Source organism: Porites lutea, chromosome 1 (genome assembly GCF_958299795.1).
Source record: "Porites lutea chromosome 1, jaPorLute2.1, whole genome shotgun sequence".
In the NCBI taxonomy this organism is placed as follows: domain Eukaryota; kingdom Metazoa; phylum Cnidaria; class Anthozoa; order Scleractinia; family Poritidae; genus Porites; species Porites lutea.
In genome coordinates, this window is record NC_133201.1 from 33,243,625 (window position 1) to 33,258,315 (window position 14,691).

The 14,691-nt window shown below is 41.4% G+C and overlaps 2 pseudogenes; one reads left to right on the forward strand and one right to left on the reverse strand.

The window, feature by feature from the left end:
• LOC140928252 (pseudouridylate synthase 7 homolog) overlaps positions 1–14,691 on the reverse strand; it is a 97,930-nt pseudogene that overhangs the window by 18,409 nt on the left and 64,830 nt on the right.
• LOC140937386 (quinone oxidoreductase PIG3-like) lies at positions 7,091–13,468 on the forward strand (annotated as a pseudogene).

A 14,691-nucleotide genomic window follows, 5' to 3' on the forward strand; every position in this document is an offset into this window, starting at 1 on the left:
TAGCCATACATAGCCCTACATAGCCCTACCCAGCCATACTAGCCCTACATAGCCCTACATAGTCCTACATAGCCCTACATAGCCATACATAGCCCTAAATCGCCATACATAGCCATACACAGCCATACATAGCCCTACATAGCCCTACCCAGCCATACATAGCCCTACATAGCCCTACATAGCCCTACATAGCCCTACATAGCCATACATAGCCCTAAATAGCCATACATAGCCATACACAGCCATACATAGCCCTACATAGCCATACATAGCCATACATGACCCTACATAGCCCTACATAGCCCTACACAGCCATACATAGCCCTACATAGCCCTACATAGCCCTACATAACCATACATGACCCTACAAAGCCATACATAGCCATACACAGCCATACATAGCCCTACATAGCCGTACATAGCCATACATGACCCTACATAGCCCTACATAGCCATACATAGCCCTACATAGCCCTACATAGCCCTACATAGCCCTACATAGCCATACATGGCCCTACATAGCCATACATAGCCATACACAGCCATAAATAGCCCTACATAGCCGTACATAGCCATACATGACCCTACATAGCCCTACATAGCCATACATAGCCCTACATAGCCCTACATAGCCATACATAGCAATACATAGCCCTACATAGCCATACCTAGCCATACACAGCCATACTCAGCCATACACAGCCATACATAGCCATACATAACCCTACATAGCCCTACATAGCCATACATAGCCATACATAGCCATACACAGCCATACATAGCCCCTACATAGCCATACATAGACATACATAGCCATACACAGCCATACATAGCCATACAAAACCCTACATAGCCCTCCATAGCCATACATAGCCATACATAGCACTACATAGCCATACACAGCCCTAAATAGCCTACATAGCCCTACATAGCCCTACATAGCCATACATAGCAATACATAGCCATACACAGCCATACATAGCCTACATAGCCATACACAGCCATACATAGCCATACACAGCCATACATAGCCCTACATAGCCATGCATAGCTATACATAGCCATACAAGCCATACATAGCCATACATAACCCTACATAGCCATACATAGCCATACATAGCCATACATGACCCTACATAGCCCTACATAGCCCTACATAGCCTTACATAGCCCTACATAGCCATACATAGCCATACACAGCCATATATAGCCCTACATAGCCATACATAGCCATACATGACCCTACATAGCCCTGCAAAGCCCTACATAGCCATACATAGCCCTACATAGCCCTACATAGCCCTACATAGCCATACATAGCCTTACATAGCCCTACATAGCCCTACACAGCCCTACAGAGCCTACATAGCCATACATAGCCCTACATAGCCATACATAGCCATACACAGCCATACATAGCCCTACATAGCCATACATAGCCATACATGACCCTACATAGCCCTACATAGCCATACATAGCCATACATAGCCCTACATAGCCATATATAGTTAAACATAACCCTACATAGCCCTACATAGCCATACACAGCCATACATAGCCATACATAGCCCTACATAGCCATACATAGCAATACATAGCCCTACATAGCCATACATAGCCATACACAACCATACACAGCCATACACAGCCATACATAGCCATACATAACCCTACATAGCCCTACATAGCCATACATAGCCATGCACAGCTATACATAGCCATACAAGCCATACATAGCCATACATAACCCTACATAGCCATACATAGCCATACATAGCCATACATGACCCTACATAGCCCTGCAAAGCCCTACATAGCCATACATAGCCCTACATAGCCCTACATAGCCCTACATAGCCATACATAGCCTTACATAGCCCTACATAGCCCTACACAGCCCTACAGAGCCCTACATAGCCATACATAGCCCTACATAGCCATACATAGCCTACACAGCCATACATAGCCCTACATAGCCATACATAGCCATACATGACCCTACATAGCCCTACATAGCCATACATAGCCATACATAGCCCTACATAGCCATATATAGTTAAACATAACCCTACATAGCCCTACATAGCCATACACAGCCATACATAGCCATACATAGCCCTACATAGCCATACATAGCAATACATAGCCCTACATAGCCATACATAGCCATACACAGCCATACACAGCCATACACAGCCATACATAGCCATACATAACCCTACATAGCCCTACATAGCCCTACATAGCCATACATAGCCATACATAGCCATACACAGCCATACATAGCCCTACATAGCCAATCATAGAAATACATAGCCATACACAGCCGTATATAGCAAAACATGACCCTACATAGCCCTACATAGCCTTACATAGCCCTACATAGCCCTACATAGCCCTACATAGCCATACATGACCCTAGATACCCATACATAGCCATACACAGCCATAAATAGCCCTACATAGCCGTACATAGCCATACATGACCCTACATAGCCCTACATAGCCATACATAGCCCTACATAGCCATACATAGCCCTACATAGCCCTACATAGCCCTACATAGCCATACATAGCAATACATAGCCCTAAATAGCCATACATAGCCATACACAGCCATACACAGCCATACACAGCCATACATAGCCATACATAACCCTACATAGCCCTACATAGCCCTACATAGCCATACATAGCCATTCATAGCCATACACAGCCATACATAGCCCTACATAGCCAAACATAGACATACATACCCATACACAGCCGTACATAGCCATACATGACCCTACATAGCCCTACATAGCCCTACATAGCCCTACATAGCCCTACATAGCCCTACATAGCCATACATGACCCTAGATAGCCATACATAGCCATACACAGCCATAAATAGCCCTACATAGCCGTACATAGCCATACATGACCCTACATAGCCCTACATAGCCATACATAGCCCTACATAGCCCTACATAGCCCTACATAGCCATACATAGCAATACATAGCCCTACATAGCCATACATAGCCATACACAGCCATACACAGCCATACACAGCCATACATAGCCATACATAACCCTACATAGCCCTACATAGCCCTACATAGCCATACATAGCCATACATAGCCATACACAGCCATACATAGCCCTACATAGCCATACATAGACATACATAGCCATACACAGCCATACATAGCCATACATAACCCTACATAGCCCTACATAGCCCTACATAGCCATACATAGGCCTACATAGCCATACACAGCCCTACAGAGCCCTACATAGCCCTACATAGCCCTACATAGCCATACATAGCCATACATAGCCATACATAGCCCTACATAGCCATACATAGCCATACATGACCCTACATAGCCCTACATAGCCATACATAGCCATACATAGCCCTACATAGCCATATATAGTTAAACATAACCCTACATAGCCCTACATAGCCATACACAGCCATACATAGCCATACATAGCCCTACATAGCCATACACAGCCATACACAGCCATACACAGCCATACATAGCCATACATAACCCTACATAGCCCTACATAGCCATACATAGCCATATATAGCCATACATAGCCATAAACAGCCATACATAGCCCTACATAGCCAATCATAGAAATACATAGCCATACACAGCCGTATCTAGCAAAAGATGACCCTACATAGCCCTACATAGCCCTACATAGCCCTACATAGCCCTACATAGCCCTACATAGCCATACATGACCCTAGATAGCCATACATAGCCATACACAGCCATAAATAGCCCTACATAGCTGTACATAGCCATACATGACCCTACATAGCCCTACATAGCCATACATAGCCCTACATAGTCATACATAGCCCTACATAGCCCTACATAGCCCTACATAGCCATACATAGCAATACATAGCCCTACATAGCCATACATAGCCATACACAGCCATACACAGCCATACACAGCCATACATAGCCATACATAACCCTACATAGCCCTACATAGCCCTACATAGCCATACATAGCCATTCATAGCCATACACAGCCATACATAGCCCTACATAGCCAAACATAGACATACATAGCCATACACAGCCGTACATAGCCATACATGACCCTACATAGCCCTACATAGCCCTACATAGCCCTACATAGCCCTACATAGCCCTACATAGCCATACATGACCCTAGATAGCCATACATAGCCATACACAGCCATAAATAGCCCTACATAGCCGTACATAGCCATACATGACCCTACATAGCCCTACATAGCCATACATAGCCGTACATAGCCCTACATAGCCCTACATAGCCATAGATAGCAATACATAGCCCTACATAGCCATACATAGCCATACACAGCCATACACAGCCATACACAGCCATACATAGCCATACATAACCCTACATAGCCTTACATAGCCCTACATAGCCATACATAGCCATACATAGCCGTACATAGCCCTACATAGCCCTACATAGCCATACATAGCAATACATAGCCCTACATAGCCATACATAGCCATACACAGCCATACACAGCCATACATAGCCATACATAACCCTACATAGCCTTACATAGCCCTACATAGCCATACATAGCCATACATAGCCATACACAGCCATACATAGCCCTACATAGCCATACATAGACATACATAGCCATACACAGCCATACATAGCCATACATAACCCTACATAGCCCTACATAGCCCTACATAGCCATACATAGGCCTACATAGCCTTACACAGCCCTACAGAGCCCTACTAGCCCTACATAGCCCTACATAGCCATACATAGCCATAGATAGCCATACACAGCCCTACATAGCCCTACATAGCCATACATAGCCATACATACCCATACACAGCCATACATAGCCCTACATAGCCATACATAGCTATACATAGCCATACACAGCCATACATAGCCATACATAACCCTACATAGCCATACATAGCCCTACATAGCCATACATAGCCATACATGACCCTACATAGCCCTACATAGCCCTACATAGCCATACATAGTCCTACATAGCCATACATAGCCATACACAGCCATATATAGCCCTACATAGCCATACATAGCCATACATGACCCTACATAGCCCTGCAAAGCCCTACATCGCCATACATAGCCCTACATAGCCCTACATAGCCCTACATAGCCATACATAGCCATACATAGCCCTACATGGCCATACATGACCCTACATAACCATATATAGTCATACACAGCCATAAATAGCCCTACATAGCCGTACATAGCCATACATGACCCTACATAGCCCTACATAGCCATACATAGCCCTACATAGCCCTTCATAGCCCTACATAGCCATACATAGCCCTACATAGTCGTACATAGCCCTATATAGCCATACATGACCCTATATAGCCATACATACCCCTACATAGCCATACATAGCCCTACATAGCCCTACATAGCCCTCCATAGCCATACATAGCCCTACATAGCCGTACATAGCCCTACATAGCCATACATGACCCTACATAGCCATACATAGCCATACACAGCCATACATAGCCCTACATAGCCGTACATAGCCATACATGACCCTACATAGCCCTACATAGCCATACATAGCCCTACATAGCCCTACATAGCCCTGCACAGCCATACATAACCCTACATAGCCCTACATAGCAATACATAGCCCTACATAGCCATACATAGCCCTACATAGCCCTACATAGCCCTACATAGCCTTACACAGCCCTACACAGCCCTACATAGCCATACACAGCCATACACAGCCCTACATAGCCATACATAACCATACATAGCCATACACAGCCATACATAGCCCGACATAGCCTTACATAGCCCTACATAGCCCTACATAGCGCTACATAGCCCTACACAGCCCTACACAGCCCTACATAGCCATACATAGCCATACATAGCCCTACATAGCCCTACATAGCCCTACATAGCCCTTCACAGCCCTACACAGCCATACATGGCCATACATTGCCATACATAGCCATATATAGCCATACATAGCCATACACAGCCCTACATAGCCATACATAGCCCTATAGCCATGTATGGCTGTGTATGGCTGTGTAGGGCTATGTAGGGCTATGTAGGGCTATGTATGGCTGTGTATGGCTATATAGGGCTGTGTAGGGCTATGTAGCGCTATGTAGGGCTATGTAGGGCTATGTATGGCTGTGTATGGCTATGTATGGCTATGTAGGGCTATGTAGTGTCATGTATGGCTGTGTATGGCTGTGTATGGCTATGTAGGGCTGTGTAGGGCTGTGTAAGGCTATGTAGGGCTATGTAGGGCTATGTAGGGCTATGTATTGCTATGTAGGGCTATGTAGGGCTATGTATGGCTGTGTGGGGCTAGGTAGGGCTATGTATGGCTATGTATGGCTATGTAGGGCTCTTTATGACTATGTAGGGCTATGTAGGGCTGTGTAGGGCTATGTAGGGCTATGTAGGGCTATGTAGGGCTGTTTATGGTTTTGTATGGCTATGTATGGCTATGTAGTGCTATGTAGGGTTATGTATGGCTATGTATGGCTATGTATGGCTATGTATTGCTATGTAGGGCTATGTAGGGCTATGTAGGGCTATGTAGGGTTATGTATGCCTATGTATGGCTATGTAGGGCTATGTAGGGCTATGTATGGCTATGTATGGCTATGTATGGCTATGTATGGCTATGTATGGCTATTTAGGGCTTTGTAGGGCCACGTATGGCTATGTAGGGGTATGTAGGGTTATGTATGGTTATGTATGGCTATGTAGGGCTATGTATGGCTATGTAGGGCTATGTAGGGCTATGTAGGGCTATGTAGGGTTATGTATTGCTATGTATGGCTATGTAGGGCTATGTAAAGTTATGCCATATATTAACTAACGGGGAACCACTATATGATGCTTACACCACTTACCTGCCAGAAAAAAATCCTTAAGTATCGTTATCGATGTGTACCATGCATAGTTCCAGGCTTCTCTCGGTGGAAAGATGACCCATATTACAACAGAAGTCGCACGTTTGTGTTTCATGTTGTTCATTCTTGATATCGTGCTTATCTCTGGAAATTCCACAATGAGAGCAGTTCTTTATAAGCCTGGCAGTGTAGATAATCTTTATATTGGTACAGTAACAAAGCCAAAAGTAGAGAAAACTAAGGTGTTAATCCGCGCTCACTACACGGCGATCAATGGAGCTGACACATTACAGCGCCGGGGGTAATATCCTCCTCCTGCGGGGGAATCAGACATCCTAGGGCTAGAAGTTGCTGGTGTGATAGAGGAGATTAGCGAGAAATGTGCTGGAAAGTGGACGTAAGTATTTAACACAGTATAAAACACTTGCGTCGATATCTATGGAGGGGGCATATGGATGTGGAACCCTCCCCCCCCCCCCCTTCGCCACCTCCTCCCCAGGGGGATTTCCATTTTTTTATCCTAACCCCCCCTCTAAAGATGACTGGAAACCAAACACTCAAATTTTTGTGGGCGCCCTTTCAAAAATTTGTCTGCATTAAGGGACAAAATTTTGTCGGCATCTCTGAAAAAAAAAATCAGCAACCCCTATTCAAAAACCCGTCATCCTTACAGGGACAGGGAAAAGGGAGGTCAAGAAAGGAACTGTCTGAAGATTCATCATCATCATCATCAATCTTTATTTATACACGAAATCGTATCATTTTACATGGTCTTCCTAGGAATCGTGTTTAAGACTAGACTAAAATACTAAGAGTAAAAGACTAAGGAACTATTGACTATAATGTTAAAAATACAAAAACTTACATTATGGATAATAAGAGTTACAATGGGTCATGGTGTATTAGAAAAATCTTTCCCATGAATTGAAGTTTTAAAAACATTTAAACTGGGCAGTTTCCTAATCTCTGAGGGAATCTTGTTCCACAGAACAGATCCTCTGTAGTGTAGGCTCCTTTTTGCAGACTCAGTTTTGGGTCTGGGGACATAATAATTTAACTCAGAATTTCTAAGATTGTGTGAATGTACATTTGAGGTGTTGGTAAAGATCCGCCTCAGATACGATGGGGAAAGATTATTATGGATTTTATACATTGTCACAGCCAACTGTTTAAGTCTTGCATATTCTAGCCTTTCCCAGCCAAGCTCATCCAACAAAACACTTGAGCGAACGTCATAGTTAGAAAAAGTGAGAATTCTAGCAGCCCTATTCTGCAGTTTTTTAAGTTTGTCTGCTAGTCCCTTATTGATATTACCCCAAACGGCACCACAGTAATTAAAATATGGCATTACCAGTGCATTGTACATGTTCACTCTAGTATCAAATGGTATAAAATGACTTACACGCCTTAAGATAGCAATACCAGCGGATATTTTCTTTGAAATGGTATGAATGTGTGGGCGCCAGTTCAAAGATTCATCAGTTTGAACTCCAAGGGATTTATGTTTAATTACTCTTTCTAAGGGTGTATTATTGACTTTGACTGTGAAGTCACTGTTTATTTGGGATAACTTAAATTGGCTCCCTATAAGCATGTATTTAGTCTTCTTAACATTTAAAGTTAATTTGTTTGCTGACAGCCATGACTGGATTAAATTCATATCATAATTCATTTTATGTTCAAGGACACATGGGTCTTCTGCAGATGTGGTAAGGGTAGTATCATCTGCATACATTCTGGGTTTTGAAAACAAATTACATGAAGGGAGATCATTAATATAAATAGTGAATAAGAGAGGGCCTAAAATAGACCCCTGTGGAATACCACATGTTATATTACAGAAATCAGATTGAACTCCATCAATGAACGTTTGTTGCTTTCGGTCAGATAGATAGGACTGGAACCAGTTAAGGGATTGAGAACTGACCCCATAGAGTTTAAGCTTTCCCAGAAGGATAGCATGATCCATGGTATCAAAAGCTTTTTTCAAGTCCAGGAATATCACACCATTTAAGAGACTGTCGTCAATATTCCATAGCCATTCATTCGTAGCCTCAAGTAAAGCTGTTTCAGTGGAAAACATAGGTCTGAAGCCAGATTGTGATTCAGTAAACAAGTTATTATTATGTAATTATTCATATAATTGATTAAAAACAACTCTTTCAATTAATTATTAAGATTATTGAACATATTGGGCAAATACGGAGGGGGCTATCATGTTCTAGTGAAATTTCCCAAATTATCACATAATTTGCCCATTGTTTGTTTTGTTGTAAGTTGTTTTAACCTGGGCGCCATGAAAAGCTATGTTTGGTTTTGTTTGTTGAATAAATTATTTCTGCTCTTTTTCTTCTTTTTCCTTCTCTCTCTGTCACACAATGTTGCATGACAGTAAGACAGAGGTGCCAGAACTGGACTAGTTCTTGATGTGACAGGGATATAAAACAGAATGACACTGATGAAGAATAACTGGGGGAAGGAAAGGGACTACACAGCCTGTACTGAGTCCATGAGGATGTCTGAGTTATCCTTATGGGTCTGACTGCATCAACAAAATTAAACCTGGTTTTAATTTCTTAACTCACTGCTGGTATCTATTTGACCAGTCCATTAGTGTAGGATTTATCAGATACACTACTATAGAAATTTTTGAAAAGATTTTCTTCTTTTAATTCAGTAAAAAGGATTGTTATGATCACTGTGTTCTTTTCTTTTTTTTTTTCTTTCATAGGAAAGGTGACCATGTTATGGCCTTGTTAGGTGGTGAGTACAAAAATTTTGTTATTTCTACCTACTTGAAGGATATCTGTGTTTGAAGTCAGTCACCAAATCTCCCAGATAAAATCGACATTCAGGCTTTTCTATGCCTTAGTTTGGAATTAAGGCCATTTAATTTCTTCAAAAATTTTACTTTTTTAATTGACAGCAGAATTTCTGCGGCAAATTGCATAAATTTCTTCACTGACGGAGATTATTTTTGTCAGTACAATAATTATGAAAGTGAATTTTGATGGTTTGTTCTTTGCCTTACAAATGTCCTAAGCCAATAATGTACCAGTATCATACTTTGGGCACTGGGTCAAGTGGTGTTTTATATCAGAGGGTTGTGGGGGGGGGGGGGGGGGGTGGATAGCCTGAATTTCAGACGATTACTGAGGGAGTAAAAATGACTCGAAGTAATTGTCTGAAATTCAGGCTAGGGGCGGGGGTGGAGTGAAGAACAAACAATAGAGTTCATGTCCGCAGGCATAAAATAATACATGACTATGTTTTGGGCCTGACTCAGCCTCATTTTGAGCCACTAGGCTCTTGCTGTTATGTTGTATTGTTAGTTAATCACTAGTCTTAATTTTTATAAATTGTAATTATCATACGGCATGTCTGAAAACCAGCTTGCTGAGCCATTTACCGTGTTTAAATAAAGTTGGTTGATTGATTGATTGATTGATTGAGCCTAACGTGAAAATGACCCGTAAGTCAGGCCCTAAAAAGAGTGGTACTCATGTAAGACATTCATTTAAGTTTACAATGTACAATGTTTAATAGTCAGGGCTGTAGTTTAAATAGCTAGAGGCAAGACAAGGCTAAATAGCCTTGTCTACATGCTGTAAATTTTGATTCTTTATTGAATAAAATACATTCAGTCCTCAGTTGAACTAGATTGATTTTTCTGAAAAGAAAGAAAACTGAAAATGTTATTTCAGAGCTTTTGGATTTTAAAATTTTCTGGGGTAGGGCTTGTCCCCAGACCCTTGTAAGGGCCTTGCACCTTCAACAACCACTCCAGTTATGCCAAAAGTCTGGCTAAAACTCTTATAGTAGTGCTGTAAATTGAAGGAACATGTTTTTTACTGTCTTCTAAATTTACTATAAGTTGGTTTTTAAAGGTGGAGGTTATGCTGAGTATGTGGCTGTTGATGAAGCACTTGTAATGCCTGTCCCAGACTCTTACAAACTCTCGGATGCTGCGGCCATCCCTGAAGTTTGGTTAACAGCATATCAACTATTGCATTTTCTTGGCAAAGTTAAGAGTGGTGAAGTAGTATTAATCCATGCCGGGGGCAGCGGCGTTGGTACTGCTCTGGTACAACTGTCAAGGTTAGCTGGAGCAAGGCCTTTTGTTACTGCGGGATCAGAGGAAAAGATTAAGATGGCTGAGTCACTAGGAGCTGAAGGAGGCTTTGACTACAAAACAGGAAATTTCTCCAGTTGGGTGGAAAATGTTACAAATGGTACTTGTTGTTCTGGCTAAAAATGATTCCTAAACTTGCTAAGAATTATGTACTGTGGATGTACGCATCACCTATATTTTTTTTATTACAGTCGAACCCTACTTTACAGACATCTTCCTAATATGGACACCTTGTTACTATGGATAGTTTTCCTTGTACCTAGTCCTTATATTTTCTCTAAATTCAGCCCACTTAACACGGACACCGCGTTAATATAGGGACACTTTCTATGGCCCCCTAAGTGTCTGTATTAACAGAGTTTGACTGTAGTTTAAAATTTACAAGCCAGCTTACAGGGCTAGAAGTTTTTGTTAATTTGTTCTTTGCTTGACTGAAATTCTAAGCCTGTTCTTTCCCTAAATGCTCAAAAGCTTCTGTTGCTAATGGATACAAAGAGGTGTGGCAAAGTAACAAGCACACAAACATAACTTGCTTTGAAACTCAATCTTGATCTGATTGTTGAAGTTCCCACTAAAGGTTCCTTACAAAGTCTTAGGGGACTAAAATACCTATTCTAACATCCCACCCCCATGGCATTATAATCAACCCAAAAAATAAGAAAATGAAAATAAGAAAAGAAATAAATAAAGAAAAAAAATTTGCTTAACTGGAGTTTGTATGCTTAAATTAAGATCTATTATTGTTTTATTTTCTTCTAGGTCGAGGAGCAAATGTCATCCTTGATTGTGTGGGAAGCTCATTTTGGGAACAGAATATAAAGAGTCTTGCTGTTGATGGTCGTTGGATCTTGTATGGTCTTTTGGGTGGCAGTAATGTCTCAGGTGACCTCCTCAGGGACATCCTAAGGAAAAGAGCTTCACTTATAGGAACGACACTGAGGAGTAGATCCCTTGGTGTAAGTTATTATTCTTTTGTTTCAGGATCTCTACATTGTCAATACCAAATGTAGATAGAAATTTAGTTGAGAAATTTAGAAATTTTAAAGTTGAACCTCTTAACGATGGCCACCTTGCAGGGGCGCCCAACGAGAATATAGTTCAAAACCACTTAAACATAGCATTGTTGAACGTATTTTAGTATTTAAATGGTAGATCTATATAGGCATATTTTTATCCCCTAAACTTTTTCATCTGTTCGGATTTCCTAGCTAAAAGTCTAGTGATCCAAAAATTATAGGGATCAAGACTTACCTTTCCGAAAATTTCAGCCAGAGAAAAGGCTCCCGAAATTTCTAGGTGACCTTTTAAGGGTAAAAATCCTTTAAAAAGGGGCAATTATACCATTTTTTAGATGTTCGAAAATCCTAGGAGAGGCAGGCAAGCAAGAAATTGTACAAAAAATGTTCCGAAAATTCTAGATCTCAAATCGTCTTCTGAACAGATATTTTCCCCTGACCTTGGGGACAGAAGAAAGTGGCCATTGTGAAGAAGTGGCCATTGTAGAGAGCTTTAAACAAGAGTCAATATGTATGGATTTTTTGTTCACCGGGATGAAAAAAAGTGGCGGTTTTAGAGAGGTGGCCATTGTAGAGAGGTTGGTGTTGGCGGAGGTTCGACTGTACATCAACCACAGCCAAACCCTGCTTCATAGACACCCACTTAATATGGACACCTCGTCATTACGGACAGCTTGCTTTGTCTCTTGGGAAAGAAAGTCCTTACATTTTCTCTAAATTCAACCTGCTTTCTACAGACACTCTATTAATATGGACACTTTCTAAGGCCTTCTCAGTGTCCGTACTAACAGGGTTTACAGTACAGAATCCCCACAGTTAATAACGAAAAAGTGGAAGAGGGCAACGGGGTGGGAATGTGGGGGAGGCGGGAAGTGGAAGGAAAAGGGGGAAATTATGCAAAACTCCTGATTATTTTGCGATTGTAAAAGGGCTAATAAAGGGGTGGGAGGCAGAAATGCTAGGCACGGGAGGTGGGTGGTTCGGACCCCCCTAAACACCACCCCCCCGGCCCCTCTATCTGAAAACAGCATTGTGGTATTAGTGCAGCAAGAAGACCCCCTGCAAGTACTTTTACGATGCCTTACACAAAAAACGGCTTATCATTATTTTCCCCCATTCTTTTGCAGTACAAAAGAGAACTGGTACAAGAGTTTTCAGAAAGAATTGTTCCACAGTTTGCAAATGGAAGACTAAAGACTATTGTGGATTCAGTTTTCACCATGGATCAAATCCAGCTAGCTCACAAAAGAATGGAGTCGAATGAAAATATCGGGAAAAGTATTATACAAATTAGGCCAGATGATACAAATACTGAAGAAACCAAATCTGAACTCTAACCTTTATATTGTTTGCTTATATTTATTTATTGCTTTTGTCTCATTACAAAATTCTCCCTATTTTAAAATAAGCAGTGCTTTTTTTTGTGCGGGGGGGGGGGGGGGGTTCACTAACATGGCCACCGTTTCTTGTTTTGGTAAACTAACACATGACAGAGGCGATGCCATTAATATGAACGAATGGAACAAAATTAAACCGAGCTATAACAGGTACCGTCTGACTTGATTCAATACTCCATGTGGAGTCACGATGGCATCAAGACTGGTCACACTTTGTTGGCGAGTAAGTGAAGTGTTGTATGCGATACTACGCCGCATTCCATCTGAAGTCATGACGTTATGTTCAAGACTGGTCACACTTTCTTGGCGTGTAAGTGAAACGTTGCATTAGGTACTAAGCCGCGTTCCATCTGAAGTCATGACGTTATGTTCAAGACTGGTCACTCTTTCTTGGCGTGTAAGTTTAACATTGCATTAGGTAATATATAGATTTAGCCAGGGCTAAAAGCGATGCTCCCATCAATAAATTTATATTTTAAGTTAAACAATAAACTTGTAATCCACAAATCAGTTAACTTAAGGGCACATTCATGTGACTTTTAAGGGAAAGGATAAGTTATTTTAGAGTGAAACATCTTACATCGAGTTGATAGCCTAAATATGTACACCCAAAACATAGCAAAAAATAACCCAAAAAATATATTCGATCACATTCAAGAGCCATAATGGCTCTTGATCACAGTAGATTAGGCCTCGAAAACAAATTCTTGGAAAACAAATCAGGCCGAATTTTTTTGCGTTTGATAGGTTTACTTTACAAATTCTTGCCAACAAATCTGAGGTTGTGTAAACCAACCTTTTATACTTTTTATACATCACATCTGAGGTGAAACAGTACCTTTTTATCATACAGACCTCGGACAGTATATACGGTATTTCACAATTTTTCAAGACAAATTGCACTCTGTCAATGTTCAGGACGATCAATCGTGGGCTTTTAGCGAAACCGTTCAAAAAATTTCCAAAATCACCCATACGGCCACCTGGTTTTCATTTCTAGTGCGAGCTGTCAGTCATGGTCGAGTGTTTGAATGAACTTTAACAGAGATACGCTTCAACATAATCGCAAATTTATTATCATTATTTTTTGTTATTTAATGGTTTCAGTTATAACGACGTGTAATCTTATAAAGCGTTTGATACGCGCGACGTTTATTATTTTTACATATAAGTCAAGTTGATGTGAGATGCTTCACTCTAAAATCACT